This window comes from Geotrypetes seraphini, chromosome 2 (genome assembly GCF_902459505.1).
Source record: "Geotrypetes seraphini chromosome 2, aGeoSer1.1, whole genome shotgun sequence".
In the NCBI taxonomy this organism is placed as follows: domain Eukaryota; kingdom Metazoa; phylum Chordata; class Amphibia; order Gymnophiona; family Dermophiidae; genus Geotrypetes; species Geotrypetes seraphini.
This window is the reverse complement of record NC_047085.1, coordinates 327,711,770-327,731,563: the sequence shown is the minus strand read 5'-3', so window position 1 is coordinate 327,731,563 and position 19,794 is coordinate 327,711,770. Positions and strand designations below refer to the sequence as shown.

Genomic DNA, 19,794 nt, shown 5'->3' with positions numbered 1-19,794 from the left:
TTTGTAAAAGGAGCCCTTAATTTTGCTACACAAATTCAGTGACATCTTAGTTGATAGAGTTCTTTAGAAGTTTTAGACAATTTTTCACAGTGCCTAACTTCATGATTGTTGTTGATCACGCTTGCCCAGAATTATTTGCTGATTTCCTTGCAATATATTATGTTCATCCCTTGATATTTCTCTTGACCAGTTACACTAGCTGCATTTCAGACTACCAAGTGAGATTGAAATTATGGATGTTATTAGTAGAATGTGTCCTACTAAAAAGGCAATTATGTTATACTCTTTTTATTGATAATTAAAGTGCAGTACAAAGACAATGAATCTCAACAGTGACAGTGCAATAGTCCCCCCTCCTCCGCCTCCCCCCTCCCACTCTACCCACCCTCCCATCCAATATATAACATTAAACAATAGGAGAATGAATGGAACCTGGAGCAACAGAACTACATATTCAAAAGATAGCTCCGCACCCCCGGGGTCAAAGCGTCCCTTAAATTGATGGCCCGTGGGAGAATCCATGTCCTTAATTTGAATCCTTTCTATCTTAAGCATCCTCCATTGTGGCAGTGAAGGAGGACACTGTGTAAGCCAGTGGTCTCAAACTCAAACCCTTAGTGGGGCCACATTTTGGATTTGTAGTACTTGGAGGGCCGCAGAAAAAATAGTTAATGTCTTATTAAAGAAATGACAACTTTGCATGAGGTAAAACTCTTTATAGTTTATAAATCTTTCCTTTAACAGTTAAAGGAAAGATTTATAAACTATATAGAGTTTTACCTTATGCAAAATTGTCATTAACTATTTTTTCTGCAGCCCTCACATTTAAAGTTTAATATCTTTCCTTTCTCAAAACTGACACATTTCAATCACTATATTGAAAATAAAATCATTTTCCCTACCTTTGTTGTCTGGTGACTTTATTTTTCTGTGCTTTTAACTATGTTTCCAGGGTCTTCTTGTCCTTTGACTGTTTTTCTCTCCATCTTCACTTTCTGCCTTGCATCCATCTTTCTATAGTAATAAATACCAGTGGTAAGAGAGCAAATGCCGTCTGAAAAATGCTCAGAAAAAGTGAAACTCTGAAGGGGGGTGAATACCTCCCCTTGGTAAAAGAGTTTACCATCCAATCATTGCATTTACTTTATAAAACATCACTCTCTAACCGTTGGTAAAAGCTTCAATTGTTTGAAAAAATTGCTTAGTCGACAAAAAAAGTTGTCATGCATAAGAAAATCTCTTGCTAGAAAATCTCTTGCTCAATAACAGAGAACCATGCACTTATCTGTGCAGACTTTAAAGACTGTAGATGTAAGGGCTCTGGGGTCTCAACGTGGCCCCGTTTCGGTAAACTGCTTCAGGAGACCCAATACAATACTGCACACTGGTATAAATGTATCTTCCCAAGAGATGATCGTTTGTCAAAACTTGAAGATTTCAAACTTGAAGATTTCAAAACTTGAAGATTTCAAACTTGAAGATTTCAAAATGCAATGATTGGATGGTAAACTCTTTTACCAAGGGGAGGTATTCACCCCCCTTCAGAGTTTCACTTTTTCTGAGCATTTTTCAGACGGCATTTGCTCTCTTACCACTGGTATTTATTACTATAGTCAGTTTCCCATTTATTATCATAGTTACTTCACTGACTAGTGTATATATATATGTCCCTGTAAGCCTTTTTTGACGTAGTTGCATCCATCTTTGGCATTAACTTAATATTCAATTTTTCTGCTTTCTTTTCAAAATCTATGTTTCCATGTCTTACCTTCCCTTCTATCTCTCTCTTCTTCTGTCCCTATTTCCATGGTCTGACATCTCTTTCTTTCCTTTCTCTCCATCCCTCCTTCCTTCCTTTCCCGTGGTCTGGCATCTATCTCCTTCCCTCCCCCAACTTTTTATTTCTTTCACTCTGCCCCCTTCTTTCTTTCTCTCTCTATCCATGCCCCCATTCTTTCTATATGTCTGTCTTTCTCTCTCTCTCCGTGCCCCCTTTCTTTCTTTTTTTCTTTCTCCATGCCCGCCCTTTCTCTCTCCATGCCCCTTTCTGTCTGTGTCCCATTTCCCTTCTTTCTTTCTGTCTCTCTGTCCCCCCCTTTCTTTCTTTACTTCTCCCTGCCCTCCCCCAAGCCACCACCATTGGGGAACAGGCCGCCACCGCCACAATCGGGGAACAAGCTGCCGCCGCCACAATCGGGGAACAGGCCACTACCGCCGCAATCGTGGAAGAAGCTGCCGCTGCCACAATCGGGGAACAGGCCACCACCGCCGCAATCGGGGAACAAGCTGCTGCCGCCACAATCAGGAAGCAGGCCAGTGCCGAGGTCTTAACTCTCCCTGCATATCTTCCCCAGCGCGGGGCCAACCAATTCACGCCACCCGACGTCAATTCTAACGTCGGGGAAGAACTTCCGGGCCAGCCAGGCAGCGATTGGCTGGCCCGGAACTTCCTCCCCGACATTAGAATTGAATGTCGGGTGGCGAGAATTGGTCGGCTCCGAGCTGGGGAAGATATGCAAGGAGAGCTAAGACCTCGGGCGCTGGTCTGTTCCCCGAATGCGGTGGCTTGGCGGAGGGCAGTGGAAAGGGAAGCAGATTGAGGACCCCTGCTTTAGGCAAGGACAGATCGCGGGCCGCAAAATAGTCCCTGGGTGGGCCATATGCGGCCCGTGGGCAACGTGTTTGAGACCGCTGCACTATATCAACCAGCTCACCATTATCCACATGTTTATTCACACCTTTAATGAAGTCAAGCAAATTAGTGAGGCAAGATCTCCCTCAGCTGAACCCATGCTGACTCCGTCTCATTAAATCATATTTGTCTACGTGTTCCACAATTTTATTTTTTATACTTGTTTCTATCATTTTGCCTGGCACTTCTGATTCACTTTGGTTGGATTATAACCATCGCTGATGAACGTGAAGAATTGATTTACCTTCCAAGACTGAGAAAGCATCGGCGATTGGAAGATAAGTGCATTGGATATTGAGTAATACAACAAAACAACAAAAAATCAAATGGTAATCTATTAATGAAATAAATATATATCAGAGACCATTGAAAAATCAAATATGAACATAAACTCTAAATTCACTCATTCAATCATGAATACTTATTTAAATTTATTTATTTATTTAAATTTATTAATTTAGATTTTGCAAAGACAAGCCTCAGACTTAGGAGTACATCTTCCCATACTGGGACTTCTTCAAGAGAAGGAAAGCGTCTTATTCTCTTACCTCCTTATAACATCACCGGCTTACTCCCCACCTCCCTACCAAATTAATTCATTGATCTTTAATCAGCTAACACTTTCTAAACTGCATCAACCTTATATAAATACTTGCAAATTTTATTTCCACTATTTAAATAATTCAAAAAACCTCATTCGCTATTTTAATAATATAAATATATGAAAAACTCGTACTTTTATGGTATGGGGTACATATATGCTCTAGAGAATCAATGAATGAATTAATTAATTTGGTAGAGAGGTGGGGAGTAAGCCGGTGATATAAGGAGGCAATAGAATAAGACGCTTAATTAATTTAAATAAGTATTTATGATTGAATGAGTGAATTTAGAGTTTATGTTCATTTTTTATTTTTCAATGGTCTCTGATATATATTTGGATATTGAGTAGCCACAATTTGAAAAAAAAAATTTTTTTGTTTAAGAATTCTCACAAAATTTGGACTTTATCCATTCCAGATAGTTCAATTCTGAGCTTAGTTATATGCCTGGATATGAGCCAAAGGGTTTTTCTCTCTTAATAGTTAAAGGGAGTTTTCTTTACATTTGGCAAATTTCCCAGAACTGGCCGAGGATAAAAATATGTACCCCTTATAGGAGCTTGATCATGACCTGGGGATGTTGATTTGTCCCTTCTTGGGATTTTTGAGGCCAATTATTCAACATTTAATCTTGCTCATATAAACTGTCTGATACAGATAGAAGAAGATGTCTTCATTGATATTTTTAGGATATAAATTATGTCTTATCCCATTTTTTTTGGATTATTTTGTATTGTGACCAACAGAAAAGAAAACACATTTCCCATTGTCTGCTATTTTTCCTTCAAGTGGCTGCTATTGTTTTGTCTTTTCTACACTCTCCTGTCTATTCCCTCATTACATCTGCCTCTGACATATTGATCATTCATTTTTAGCTTTTTTCTGCCTCTTTCTTACCCTTCTCCTCTTTTTCACTTTTCAGCTACCTATCAAATTTCCATCTTCTCTCCCATTCCCAAGTTTATTCATGTCTTACTATCCTGCACCAAGGGTAAAAACTTTCTGGCAGCTTACATCTTATTCCTTCCTCAACCCTCCATTCCCTTTCATCTTCAATGTACCCCCCCCCCCCGCCATTACCATATTTCTACTCTCTGCTATATCTATCCTCTCATCTGTTTCCTTGCTACCCTCTCCTCCCCTTCAGGGTTCTACCATTCTCACCATCTTCCTTCCCCACCCTCATAGCCTGACATTTCCCTATCTTTTCCCTCCTGCACTTTCCCCCATGGTCCAGAGTATCTCCTATTCTCCTCTCACTCCCATTACCAGGCATCTCTCCATCACTCCATTTTGCTCCTGGATCCAACATCTCCCTCCATCACCCCCTCCACCTCCTGTGTATCTCTTTCTCCCTCTCATCCGCTCCCATGTCCAACACCTCTTTTTCCCCCTCCCTTGCATCCCTCTCCCCATGCAGCATTCTCTCCCGTCCTCTACCATATCCAACATTTCTGATTCTTTGCACCAGCTCTCTCTCCCCCTGCCTTGTGCCCTGGGTCAAACTTCTCTATTCCCCTCCATGCACCTTCTCTCCCTTCCTCCCCTCCATTATCATGTGCATCATTCCCTCTTCCCTCACCATGCATGGCTCCCTCCCCTCCCCCTCTTAAATGACCTAAGGAACCCCCTAACTTCTTCCCAGTTGGGAACCCAGCTAGAACAATATTAGAATGACATGGGGACAAATTTGTCCCCATCCCCACAGGAACTCAATTTCCCCATTCCACGAGTTCTGTCCCTGCCTCATTCCTGCAAGCTCTGCCTTAACTGCACAATCCTCAAACATTTATGATTTTAAGGTGTTTGAGGTTTGTGCAGATAAGGACAGAGCTTGCAAGAATGGGGCCAGTGACAGAGACAGAACTCGTGGGGACAGGACAGGAAATTGAGTTCCCGCAGGGACAGGGACAAATTGAGTTTCTTCTCAAAAGGCAAGTAAGGACATCTTCCACCTTCAGCTACAAAGCATTTAGTGACACTTGGGCCATATATATTATAAACAGTGTAGTTTTTGGCATTAGAGGAATCAATTCCATCATTTATTGTTATTTGAGGTTTGGGAGGTTCATACATTTCCTAGACGAACTCGTCTCTTTTTGGAAAATTGGAACCCTTATATTCAAAATCTTTCATCTAGAGCACGAAGTATGATTATTAATTTTTTACACTGAAGCTTTGGAAACATTAATTGCATTCTAATACCTGGTATTTTGTGTCACCTTCCATTCGGGGGGGGGGGGAGGGAACTGGGGGATGTATGAGTAGGATGGAATTGGTTATATGGAAATGTATTACAATGTAATAAATTGAATATAAAATAAAAAGAATGGGGGTAGGGAAGGGGGAATGGGGATGGGGAAGGGAATGGGGGGGTTGAAATAGGTCATATAGATATATATTTTTGGAGGAATGATTGAAATATGTATGGAAATATCATAATTGTGAATTTAATCATAATGCATATCTATTTGATTTATATTACTCTATATTTACTTGTTTCCTTCAATAAAATGTTATAACATAAACAGTGTAACACTGAGAACACTGTTTTAGCACCTTTTTAAATCCACTGCAAGAATGAAGATATATTCCAGTAAATCTACATAGTACAATTTGTGCCTAGTTAGGATGATTTATAATCTTAGTTAAGCAGTTGGTCTGGTGTAGAGAAGTTCCTCTGTGTTGTCACATTATACACATACAGTATACATGTATACCTTGTGTAATATTATTGCATTAATAAATGATCATGCATCCAGTTTCTTTTTTCCAGTGGAACACGATGAGATGTCTTTAGTTTCCCTGCACCGTGATCATCAACCACTCCTAAAACATTTTCATTACTGTCAAGTTCAGTCCCAGCCTACTGTGTCCAAAAATATCTTCTATCCAGTGAAGAAATAAAAACATGTAGCATTTATAAACACATCCCCTGATATCCAGCCTCTGATGGCAGTGGAGTAGTAAAGGGGGGGAGGTAGATTGCCTTGATGCCGTCTTGGTGGGGGCGCTGGCACCTATCCGCCCCCCCCCCTCACACTCATGCCCTCCCTTCCCTGCCCCGCACTTCTTTAAAATCTTCGTCAATGTGAGCAACTATTCTAGCCTGCTGCTTGCGCTGGCCTGGCTTCCTCTGAAATCACTTCCGGGTCATGGGGGCAGGAAGTGACATCAGAGGGAAAGCCAACGCCAGTGCAAGCAGCAGGCTAGAGAAGCTATTCGTGCTGGCGAAGATTTAAAGAGGTACAGGGGTGGGAAGGGAGTGTGTGAGTGTGGTGTGGGGGGTGCAGAATGAGCAGGGAGGTTGATGTGGAAGGAGCGGGGTGGACAGAAGGGTGCAAGCGGGTGCCACTACCCTGGGTGCCTCGTAAACTCGCTATGCCACTGCTGAATGTTGACCCAGATATTCCATGCTGGACCTAATGCAGTCATAAGTATTGAATATCTGAGTCATAGGTGGTTTGGGGGAGATTCAGACCATTACCCAGGTAAGTATCCAGATTAAGTTAGGACAGGGTTTGGGGGGGAGGGGTTTCTGGTCTTACTTTATGTGGGCATGTAACTGGTTATTTGACTGAATATTCCCTCTAATCGGATAAATCCCAGTGCTCCCCGAGTCTGCTACCACTACCTGGATAATGCTGTAGCCAGCATGCCAGATTTTCAGAAGTAGAGTATACCCTCGCGAATTTGCAGTTCAGAGTTCGCACCCTCAGTCGTTTGCGGTTTTTCACAGCAACTGGCAGCCTCTTTAACAAGGTGGTCGTTAGGACCACGAAGACTTCTCTTCATGGACAGGATGGCCTCTTCAACGGCACTTCGCGCATCTGGTGCCAGGAAATCCCCGACGCCGCATTCTTTGCCAATGGCTCCTCCCCCTCAGGGCCTGAGTCAGGTACCACCAGGAGAGGGAAGCCCTTTGCTGCCGCTGCCGTCAGAGAAAAAGAAAACGGCATCTGCGGTTAGCATGAAAAAGAAGATTTTTTTTGTACCACATCCAATATGCGCGTTTTAAAAAAATTTGTGGACACTCTTAAGAACATAATTTGGGGGGTATACTGTACTGTGCGGGTCAGTGCTGCTGAGAATCCGAGGACGGCCTGCTCACTGTGATATAACACGCCAGAAGCCTCTCTTGCAGGGTTAAGTCACTCTGAGTATCTACACTACGGTAATTATAATTGCCCTTATATGTATATCTTCTTAATTTCTCAAATTTTATTAAAGAAGATCAAACTTATTACTTCTGTAATGCCACTAGAACTTCTAGAAAAGCTGAAGACTATCGTGTGAAAACGACCTGTGTTGACAGATTGTGACAAAGTGAGTACCTCATACAGCAAGCAACAATCCAGAGATAGTAAATAAGACAGGATGCTATAAAGAGAATTCCAGAGGTAATGCCATTTAAAGAAGAGGCAGAGCGAAGAACAGGATGCTTCTTGGAGCTGTAGTCCAAAAAAGCTTTAATTAACAGTCAGTCAAAAGAAAGGAGCGCTATGATAGTAATTGGGAGGAATACAGGTAGGGCTAATTAAGGATCTGCTTAGAGAGAACAGAATCTCTCGTGGGAAAGAAACTACCAGAGAGACAGAAGCTCAGCTGGACAGGGCCAGAATATTCAATGATTACCATACCAGTAGGAAATGTTTATATAAGAAGATTAGGGATGCAAAAGCTGGACACTATAGAAACAAGACAGAAAGAAGATTGACTTTGGTGCTGGAGAAGGATTTGATGTGTACTGTGGACTGCCAGAAGAACTAACAAATTGATGACGCTGGAAGACCTTTCCGGACTAGCACAAAACCGATTTCTTTTTAGATGCGCCATTCATCAAGGTGCTAGGACTTGAGCATGAGTCGATGGTACCTATCTAACTAGGGAGTGTGATTTTAGGGCTTAGCAATTTGATGAGAAATAACTGTGAAGAGTTTATGTTGCATAGAGTTTATCAATCTTAAACATTTAATAGTTGTTCAGGCTAACAGACCTCAGAAGTACCATACTGTATGCCTCTAAGCTTTTGAGATCATACAGACTCAATTGGCACCCATGGGTGTTAGCCTGAACAACTATAAAATGTTTAAGGTTGGAAGACTCCTTTTAGTTATTTATTGTTTTACAATAAAGGAGATCTGAAACATTTGAGCCTGCTAGTGTTGACTTGCATAGAGTTTATGCCAGCTTGTGCTTGAACACTCGTTGTATGCGGTCTAGTGCCTCAGGGGTATCAAACGGTTCTGTTGTCTGTAAAGGGACAACTGTTAAAATGAAAATAAACTCTTTCTTCTATTAAATGCTTGGCCAAGCCTGGACCCCCTCCTGTTTGGTTCACAGTCCCTAGCCGACCACAGTATTGCTGCAACTGGCGAGGATCTCTGCCAGGTGAAGACATATAGAGCAGCGGAGCTGTTAACTGTGGTGCCACCATGGCAGCAAATGAGGACTAAGAAGCAGCAGCAGTTGGAGCCTCTAATACTGACACCACAAGGACATGAAGTACTCACAGGAGCACTTCCTGATGGTGATCTTGCCAGTCAATAGTGAATGTGCTCATGCACTGGCATTAGAGGCCCCAGTCACCCAAGCTGTGGTGGGTATGTTCCAGGATGGGTTTTGTGTAAAATATGGGCAAAGTCATAAGAACATAAGAATAGCCTTACTGGGTCAGACCAATGGTCCATCAAGCCCAGTAGCCCGTTCTCACGATGGCCAATCCGAGTCACTAGTACTTGGCCAAAACCCAAGGAGTAGCAATATTCCATGCTACCAATCCAGGTCAAGCAGAGGCTTCCCCCATGTCTTAATAACAGACTATGGACTTTTTCTCCAGGAATTTGTCCAAACCTTTCTTAAAACCAGCTACGCTATCTGCTTTTACCACAACCTCTGGCACTGCGTTCCAGAGCTTAACTATTCTCTGAGTGAAAAAAATATTTCCTCCTATTGGTTTTAAAAGTATTTCCTGTAACTTCATCGAGTGTCCCCTAGTCTTTGTAATTTTTGACGGAGTGAAAAATCAATCCTACTCCACTCAGGATTTTATAGACTTCATGTGTCCCCTCAGCCATCTATTTTCCAAGCTGAAGAGCCCTCATACGAGAGGAGTTCCATCCCCTTTATCACAATTATAAGTCACAATTAACATGCATTGTACACAAACATTTATGGCTATGCTAATTGTCAATATATGTAGACACATGTGTATGTGTCTCTAAAAATAGGCTCCACCTAACCCCCTTGTCTACGAAACTGCACTGAGTGTCAGGAGTAGCGCGAGCCAATTAGCGCAGCTCCCCGTGCTAGAAACTGCTAGCGCAGCTTCTTAGCAGAGGGGGTAAGTGCCTGCTTGCACTTATGATCTGTTATAAATTTACCCTCTGTGGATATATTTTACTCACATGTATTCTAGGCAGTTTCAAAAGCAGTCGGTCCATTGCTGTACGCAAACCTCTGTCTCGTGTCTGTAAATTGATTTTCAGATTATCCCTTTAGTCTTATAATTCCCATTTTGCACTTCATCCTGTCACCAACATAATTAAAAATATTATCCCAGTTTTACTGTATTATTTCTTGGTCATTTTCTCTATTTGTGTCTTCCCCGCTTCTTCTAGCTCTTTCTGATAATATTACTTGTCTAAAAGGGGAAGCGCCGTGTTTTGGGACAGTTCACAGAAATATTTATTTATTTACAGCATTTATACATGTCACAATCTAAGAAAAGGTACCAAGTTTACTTGAGAAGCAAGACAACAAATGCCAATTGGGTTCTATTTATTTGTTGTTATTGTTAATTGAAACGGTATATCTCTGGCAAATGAAATGTTAGAAAGATGTGGTTTGCTGCATTTGAATCAGCATCCTCTTGATTTCTTAGCCAGCTGAATAACTCAGTTTCTAAAACTTGGTCCCTTTTCTTGGATTATGACATATTTTGTGTGCAAAATCCTTGGCACATCACAATTAATACAGACAAATTCTCGAACAAGTTCTAATCTTTTACTGCCTCATTCAAAACCTATCATCTCTGTTAGGCTGAGTCTTTAAAATAACTTCATACCCCAGGGCCCCACAGAAGACTTATTTTGTCTTCTGATACAATGTGTACACTTTAGGAAAGAATTTGCACTTTCCCAAAGAAATTCATACTATTTTCTGATAGTACTCACATTTATGCACTATTGAAGTATGTGAAATGGCCTTATATAGTTGGCAAATCTTCTAGTAGTACTGAGAGACTACTGCTAGGGGTCAGAGCAGCTATTTTGTAAACCACTGACACATGTGTGGGAGGCCAGTGGTTTACATGGCCTCCCTAAAAATTTTCAGCCGCCACCACCTTCCCTCCTGTCTTCCGGTGTTATGATTTTAAATCTTTGTGCAGCCGCCACATAGCATCAGACAGTAGACCTGCCCTGGAACCCTTCATTCTACTTCCAGATTGAGGGGCAGGGCCAGGCGGAAATGGGCAGGCCTTGAGGCGGGACCATGGGTCCAGATTTTAGTTCTGGAAAATCTGGTAACTCTATGAGGGGGGAGTCAGAGACTTACATGGTAGTGTGTCAGGTTAGGGGATTGGATATTGGGGGATGGAGGGAATGTGTGTGTGGAGAGTGCTGCCACAGCTTTTACCTTTGGCACAATTACTTAATTTTGCATATGCTGCCCCTGGTTATTTGCAGTGGACAAAATGTTCCTGTATTAGATTTTTATTCAATCAATTAAAATCCAAATCCAATGAAAATCCACATATGCATAAAATAAGGACCCAACACGGTCTGTATTTCGACAAACATGTCTTCCTCAGGGGTCCTGTGACAGAGTAGGGCATGGTGCTCAGGAGAAGGGTTGCACAGACAGACCACACTCTGGAGTATTCGGGGGGGAGGGGGGAAGAATTCTTTAATTAGACAGCAGTGCAGAGCCTGTTTCTTCACAGGCTTCTATATGTTTCTGTTCTTCAATGAAAACAGAGAGGCATAATCGAAAAGGACGTCTAAGTCCGTTTTCATCCATCTCGCAAGTCATCCAAAGTAAAAAAAACAGCTTAAGACACATTTTCGAAAGATACGTCCAACTTTTTTTTACTTTCGAAAATCATCTAATTATACATCCTGCCGATCTGATCATCCAAGCTACTAAATCGTCTATCTTTATACCACATTTCCATCCAACATTCTGTCCAAGTTGGACAGAATGTCTGTTGGACGTGGGAGGGGTCTGCAAAGTGAAGGACTGCACACCCAGACATGCCACCTAAATAGTGGGGTAACTTACAGGGTACCGCTGTGAACTTCACAAAAAGGATGCCGTGGCTTCTCCTCACTACAGCTCCCTTATAGGTGACGGTGAGCCCCCCAAACCACCTCCAGAATCCCCTAGACCCACTTATCTACCACCCCAATAGCCCTTATGGCTGCAGGAGCCACTTATATGCCAGTAAAAAAGAGTTTTGGGGGTGTATAGGGCAGTGCACATGTTTCAGTATCAATGCAGTGATTACAGAGACTTATGGGCATGGGTCCTTCTCTCTATGGGTCCCTAACCCACCCTCAAGATGACTTCAGCTGCCTCTAGGCTGGACGACTAGGCTTTCCTATGCCAGGCAGCCAGGTGATGATGGTCTGGAGGCTGAAATTTAAAGTTGAGAATAAAATTTTTATGGGGGGGTGTTGGTGGTCACTGGGGTAGTGTGGGGGGGGTCTGTGTTATGTGTTTGCAGTGCTTATCTGGTGAGTTTAGGTGGGTTTTAGTGACTTAGACCATGTTTTAGATGGTTTAAGTCAAAACGTCCAAGTTTCCTCTAGGCTCTTTTGTTTAACTTTCGGTTATACATGCTGTACGACTAAGTCTAAGCTGGCCCACGTCCCGCCCAACTCCCGCCCTCGACACGCCTCCCGAAACGCCCCGTTTAGCTTTGGATGTTGAGCGGCACTATGTAGGCCTAGGTCATTTTTAAATACTTCCAAAACCAGGTTTTATTATCGGCGCTTGGACGTTTTTGAGAAATGTTCGTCCAAGTGCCGACTTAAGCCGGTTTTTGGATTTTTTTTTCTCTTTCGATTATGAGCCCCTTAGGCTTTTCCCAAGTCTTTTCCCTAAACACAAGTCACATTCTCAGTAGGGCTTGCCATGCCCCAAACAGTCTTTATCCTAGGTTCAAGAAACAGTTTTTAGGCAGCTGGTTGGTTGGTTTGGCTGTGAACTTTTCAGCACTCCCTTGCATGTGTATACAGTTGGGCATGTTCGTTGTGAAGTATGAAACTGTTTACAGCTGTGTTTGAGACTCATAAAATTGTTACATTACTGAATATTGTAATTTGGGCCCTATATATACACACACACACACACTGCAAGCTTCAATGCGATGCGTTATGCATGCATTTCAGCAGGACTGATATCCTTAATGGAAACAAGCAAGCTCATGCTGTGATAATATTGAAGAGTTGATAGGAATATCGGCATGCACAAGGTTAAAGCTTAGACACTGCCCATAGTTCAACTGAAGGCCACTGCTCTAGCTATGACTTCACTTTGGCTGGGGTTTCCCTGTAATCCATTTAGCAAATTAAAGAGATTACTTTTATTGGCGCCATTATCTCCTATTCTCTTGCGGTTGAACCACTTAACCTGTGCTTAATTGAAAGAGACAGAGAGGGTACAGTAACAAATACAATCAAGGGAAAGGAGCAATGGTATCTAGAGGCCAAACAAATGATCCGCACTAGGCTAACAATAGCACATTAGAGGTGAGATCAATTAATTAGGAGATATTGGTGGTGTTGGGTGGCCGCCAAGCTTACTAATAGCCTAAGTCATCATGTTGCTGTGTTTGAGAGGAATCTAATGACCGGAGGTTAATGTGGTTATTTTCAATAATTACTGTCTTTAATAATTACTTCAAGGAATTTAAAAATGTATTTACGCTACAAATTTTGGAGGGGTTCTGTTTGTACATATGCATGTTGGCCAGAGGGTCTTAGGGCTCCTTTTACAAAGGGCCTTAACGCACGGAATAGCGCATGCAAAATTACCGCAGGAGCTAGCCGCTACCGCCTCCTTTTAAGCTGGCAGTGAAAACGCTAGCGCACCTTAGTAAAAGGAGCCCTTGTTTATTGCAAAGTATCCCTTTTGTTTGGATGTCTGTGATCTAGATATTTGCTTCTGTAATGTTATACTGGGTTTCTGGCTTCCCCTTAATCAGGACACAAAGAACACAGGAGTCTGGGATACCATAATCTGTGATAGCTTGATCTCTCTCTTCTTTTTTTTTTTTTTTAATAGAATTCACTCTATTCTATGTTGTAAGTGAATGATGTATTATGGAAGTGGTTTGAGAAGAGTTAGGTATGAGTTCCATTTAAAGCTGATTTACACTTGTGCATTGCACTGCAAACAGAGGTGGCAATTTTGAATTATCATTCCTTAAACATATAAATGTGGCACACACAGTCTGAAGTAGGCATGGTGATGGCATGGATAGGGTAATCCATTAAAATATTCATAAGAACATAAGAATTCTGTATTTTATTTTTTTTTTTTAAATCCTGGCAATAGTTACAACGCTTTTTTTTGAGCTTTGGCAAAAGAGGAAAGAGCTTGATAGGGAATTAGTGCTTATCTCTCCAATATTGTAAAAATTTGAGATTGGGGGCTTGACTCCTTAACTGGCTCCTGTTGCACGAGCAGGATTGTAAAATCCACCATTTATTTGTGTCAGTGTTGACACTTATTTGTGTAGGTGGCAAAACTGCTGCTTAGCCTCCCCACCACCACCTCTTTTATCAAGCTGTGCATGAGATTTTTAGTGTGGGTTAGCAAGGTAAGTGCTCTGATGCTCATAGGAATTCTTTGAGTGTTGGAGCATTCACCTTGCCAGCTCGCACTAAAAACCTCTAGTGTAGCTTGATAAAATGGACCCTAGATGTGCAAGCACTCCAATGGCCATAGGTATCTGGACCACTCCCAGTCTTAGGCCACTGAACCAGTATCTGGACCACTCCCAGGGCGTCCCAGGATGCACCAAGAAGGGGAAGGCCCATCATTTTGAAAGAGGCGGGCTTGCTGGCAGGAAGGAGTGGGCATCCCTCTTGCCAGCCATCTTCTAAGCATAGAGGGGAGGAGGGGTTTGAGGGGGTTGGGGTGGGATGTTTGGGTGTCAGGGGAGTGTCAGGAAATGTCAGGGGTTGTTGGGGGGTGTTGGTGTGTGTCAGGAGAGTTGGGGGGCTGGGAGTATCTGAGGGTGTTAGGGAGTGTCGGTTGGGTATCAAGGAATGTTGGGGGGGTGTCAGGGAGTGCTGGCTCAGCTGATGGGGGACTCCCTTGCCACAATCAGCTTATGGCGAAGGATCTCTCAGCAAAGATAGGCAGCTTAGCCTATCTTTGCAATCAGGTAGGCGCGATTCCCTAACTGGTGCCGGTGCCATGAGTGCTGGTTAGAGAATCAGTGGGGGTAAGGCATCTGTACTTTAAGACAGATGTGATTCTATATAGGATGCCGATATGCGATTCTCAGCCACTTCTTAGGCGGCCGCCGAAACCAGCATCCTATACTGTATAGAATCAGCCCCAAAGTGTCGCTCATACACTCTCCACTTTCCCAGACATCTGGTAACCTTATGCGTGTACATTTTTCACATGCATATATGGGGGTGCACTTTTCTACTTGTAGCATGGGCTTTACACTTGGAAGAAAGCCTTATAAAATTACTCCTTTTCAGAGCAGAAGAAAATGTGTGCTCAGCATTCTGGGCTTGGGAAGCTGATTCTGGGAACCTATTTCCTAAAGGCATGTAGTCAACTAGGTTGTCATTATAAAATAAGTAATTTTTGTATTTCTCACATAGGCTTGCTCTTTTTAAAATTACCTTTATATGCATGAATATTCTGTGATGACGGCAATCATCTTTTTTAAATGGCATTAAATATATCTATATAATAAAACCGTAGGCGGCGCATGCGCAGTCTTATCGGCGTGCTTCCATGATCCGTATGTCCGTGGCCGCCAAGACTGCAGCATGCCCCGCGCTTACTACGGCCCCACGCGCAGCTCAGTTCGGCACGGCGGTTTCCCCAGATAGGGGAAGCCGAAAAACTCAATCCCGCCTCATGGTCCTGCCGCCGCTCACGAATTCCCCCCCCAAATCCTCCTGCAACAGCCGCTACCGCTCCTGTTCAAAGCGGCCTGCTGAGGTTCGCGGCCGCTGTAACGAACCTCGCAGGCCGCTCTCCACATGGTAGCACGTTCCCTCTGACGCAATCGTGTCAGAGGGAACATGCTACCGAGTTGGAGAGTGGCCTGCGAGGTTCGTTACAGCGGCCGCGAACCTCAGCAGGCCGCTTTGAACAGGAGCGGTTGCGGGAGGGGGGGGGAGTTTTAACAGGAGGAGTCGCCGAAAAAAACCTTCAGCCGCAGCAGGCCAGCACACGGGAAGGGAAGGGGGAGGGGCCGAACGGAGCAGGGCAGCTCAAGGGAAGAAGGGAATGGGGGGTGGGGGAAAATGTTTCTACTACTCAGCAGGGACCTGGAGGGGAAGGGAAAACTGCTGCTGCTTCTGCAAAGGAAAGTGGTGGTAGGGGAGAGAAGGGAATGGGGGGTGGGTGGGGGAAAATGCTGCTACTACTTCTCAGAGATCTGGAGGGGAAGGGAAATATCACAGCTGCTTCTGCAAAATAAAGTGGGGGGGGGGAGAGAAGGGAATGGGGGTGGGGGAAAATGCTGCTACTGCTTCAGCAAGGACCTGGAGGGAAAGAGAAATACCGCTGCTGCTTCTGCAAAGGAAAGTGGGGGGGGGGAGAGAAGTGAATGGGGGGGTGGGTGGGGGGAAATGCTGCTACTACTTCACAGGGATCTGGAGGGGAAGGGAAATAGCACTGCTGCTTCTGCAAAGGAAAGTGGGGGGGGAGAGAAGGGAATGGGGGGTGGTGGGGGGAAATGCTGCTACTACTTCACAGGGATCTGGAGGGGAAGGGAAATAGCACTGCTGCTTCTGCAAAGGAAAGTGGGGGGGGGGGGGGAGACACAGAAAGAAATACAGACAGACAAAGGAGGCTAGGGAGAGAGACAGACAGAAATAAAGACAGACAGGAGACCAGAGAGACACAGAAATAAAGACAGACAGGCAAAGGGTGCCAGGGAGAGAGAGAAAAAAATTGCAGGAGGGAGAAAGACAGAAAGAAAGGAAGAAAGAAACAGGAGCAGGGAGAGAGACATAAAGAAAGAAAGACAGACAGCCAAATATTCTAGCACCCGTTAATGTAACGGGCTTAAACACTAGTATATATATATATATATATATATATATATATATATATATATATATATTCAGCCCTATTATCCAGATAGGCAGTAGCAATGTGGTCAGTGTCACTGGATATATGTTTAGTAGTGATATTCAGCTACTTTATGTATAGCTAAGTGGTTTAGTTTAGGACAGTCTTTTTTCTGGCCTTAATTAAACCACGTCGCCATAGCTGAATATCACTGCTATACATGTATATATGGAGCACATTTTCAACATAACATAACAATGTATTTATATACCACAAAACTGTAAAGTTCTATGTGATTAAAAAGCAAGAAAAACAGAACAATCTCAGCGAACTACAAACATTAAACTTCTAAGAATTTAACAAATAGATTTTTAACAATTTTCTAAAATGCTGGTAAGAAGAGATTATTAAGTGACTAAAATCTTTATCCCATGTTGCAACCTGAAATAACAAGAGCCATTGGAAATGTCTTTTATTTGAGCAAATTTTGACAGATGAAAAATCAAACAAAACAGGTTTACACCGTAAATGTCTTGGATTGGCAAGTATAAAATGGTTCGTAAATAGCTAGGTTCAAGACCATGCGACACTTTGGACTCCTTTTACTAAGCAGCCATTCATAGAGCAGCGAGGGACAAGGCAGGAATCGAAAAACTCACACCTGCCTGCTTGCCGCTCTGCTGCTACCATTGCCGTTCAGGGGGGAGAAAGGAGAGAAGGACAGGAGGCTGTAGGGCTGAACTTCCATTCACGGAGCGGCAAGGCAGGAAGCGAAAAACCCGCGCTGCTGGGGAGAAAGCCAGATGGAAGAGCCTGCCCTACAGTGCTGGACCGCCAGACCACCAGATAAATTAAGGTAGGGGGGACCTTGCCTGCCTCTGAGTGGGGGGGGCCTGCCTGCCTCAGGTTGGGGGGGCCCTGTCTGCCTGCCCTGCCACTAGGCCTGCCTGTTCTGCCCTGTCCCCTGTCCCAGCCTGCCCTGTGCCCTGTCCCGGCCTACCACTAGACCACCAGAGGGGGGACAGGGTACAGAGCCTGGCAGGGAGGGGGACAGGGTACAGAGCCTGGCAGGGAGTGTGGGGTTGAGTGCAGAGCCTGACAGGGAAAATTTGGTTCAGAATGGTTTTTTTTCTTATTTTCCTCCTCTAAATCTTGGGTGCGTCTTATGGTCAGGTGCATCTTATGGAGTGAAAATACAGTATTTTCTGAAAAAAATAATGTCTTTATTGTGTGTTTCTGCAATTAATGTATGTGCCTGCATTTTATGACTGTATTTTGTAAATTGCCTAGGAATAGGCGGGTAAGAAATTTCTTAAATAAATAAAATAAATACGAGTAGTAAAATTATAAAGGTAATTCTGTGAGAAAGTAGTAGCTAGTGAGCTTTTATCCCTTATCTATCTGTATGGTGCCCTGTCAATTAGAGAAAAATTCAGTGATACTGTCCAGATAGTACCACTGAAAATCCACAAAGAGGCACATGTTTAGTGTTGGCCACTTAACTTCAAATTCCGATGAATACTGACCCAATATTGTACACACTTTATTTTTCACTGGCTTCAAGGGGCCTAACAAGTTGGTCAGGCTTCTACCAAATGCATTTTATTTTTAACTTCTCCCGTTTTGCTCTGTTGTCTAGAATCAAACTATGGTTTACCACCTCTCAGACGTCGTGACACAGAGCCGTGACACCTTTTATTGTCTGATTGTTTTCTCAATCCAAGGTACATGTTCATGGATAAAACTAGAACAAATTGTGTTTAATTCCTTATGGCTTGGGTTAAATTCCATTTTACTATTTTATAGACACGGTTATGAAACAGAGCTAGGACACTCTTCATTATTTGATGATGCACTCTCAATTCATATTAAATGCCTTTGGACAGTTAGTGTTTTCTGCTTCCTTTTTTATGTTTCATCACACTGTTCATGGTTTTAATTTTAATCTCTTTTATATGATCAACTATAGGATATGCAATGCCACTGCTTAAATATATGAAAAGTCAGATTATATTGTTGTACATCTTGTACTTTCTGATTTTGCCTATGTTATCATTGGTATTTTATATAGATTTATATGCATGTATCATATATTATATTATTATCTTTTTATATATATGTTCTACGAGTCCTGTCTTTGTATGGTGAACTTTGAGAGCTCTTTATGATGGATGTTTAATATAATTGTGGATTGATTCTTCTCTGGCTGTTTTGGAAGATCATTTGTCAAACGCTATGTTTTTTTTGACTGCTTTGCTATTCGTAAGGTTTCTTCCTTTTTAATGGTCCTTATTTTTTGGTGTTTTAGTTTTACACATCATCACAATTATTGTCAATTAAATATGATTTATGAAAATTTAGAGAATGCATTAGTTTGCCAGAATTTTACAAACTCCTTGTAAAGGATCCTTTCATAAGCATCTATCTTGCCCAGTTACTGAAACTGCAATACTGAAATTCCTACAATAGAAAATCCACTGCAAGGATATAAGAACATAAGAATAGCCAGTCCATCGAACCCAGTAGCCCATCCTCACGATGACCAATCCAGGTCACTAGTACCTGGCACAAACTCAAATAGTAGCAACATTCCATGCTACCATTCCAGGACAGGCAATAGCTTCCCCCATGTCTCTTTCAATAACAGATTATGGACTTTTCCTCCAGGAATTTGTCCAAACCTTTCTTAAAATCACCTAAGCTATCCTCTCTTACTACAACCTCTGGCAATGCGTTCCAGAACTTAACTATTCTCTGAGTGAAAAAAAATATTTCCTCCTATTGGTTTTAAAAGTATTTCCCTGTAACTTAATCGAGTGTCCCTCTAGTCTTTATAATTTTTGACAGAGTGAAAAATTCTACTCCACTCAGGATTTTGTAGACTTCAATCATATCTCCCCCTCAGCCATCTCTTTTCAAAGCTGAACAGCCCTAACTTCTTCAGTCTTTCCTCATATGAGAGGAGTTCCATCCCCTTTAACTTGGTCGCTCTTCTTTGAACCTTTTCTAGCTCTGCTATATCTTTCTTGAGATAAAGCGACCAGAATTGAACGCAATATTCCAGGTGAGGATGCACCAGGGAGCGATACAGAGGCATTATAACATTATTAGTCTTGTTAACCATTCCTTTTTTTTAATTATTCCTAGCAAATGCACTTGGACAGTCAGCTTTAAAAATGTTCTTCTAGACTCCAGAGGACAGATATATTTTACCCATAGGGC

The 19,794-nt window shown here is 42.6% G+C and overlaps 1 protein-coding gene across 5 annotated transcripts in view; it reads left to right on the top strand.

Annotated features, from left to right (window-relative positions):
* The window catches only part of RARB (retinoic acid receptor beta), a 751,528-nt gene that overhangs the window by 235,979 nt on the left and 495,755 nt on the right, over positions 1 to 19,794 (top strand). The window contains exon 4 of one of the 5 annotated variants that reach the window (XR_004538032.1): positions 18,212 to 18,296. The exons of the other annotated variants lie outside the window; for them this stretch is intronic. The gene's annotated coding sequence lies outside the window, so the exon portion shown is untranslated. The remainder of the gene's footprint in view (positions 1 to 18,211; positions 18,297 to 19,794) is intronic. 5 annotated transcript variants of the gene reach the window in all.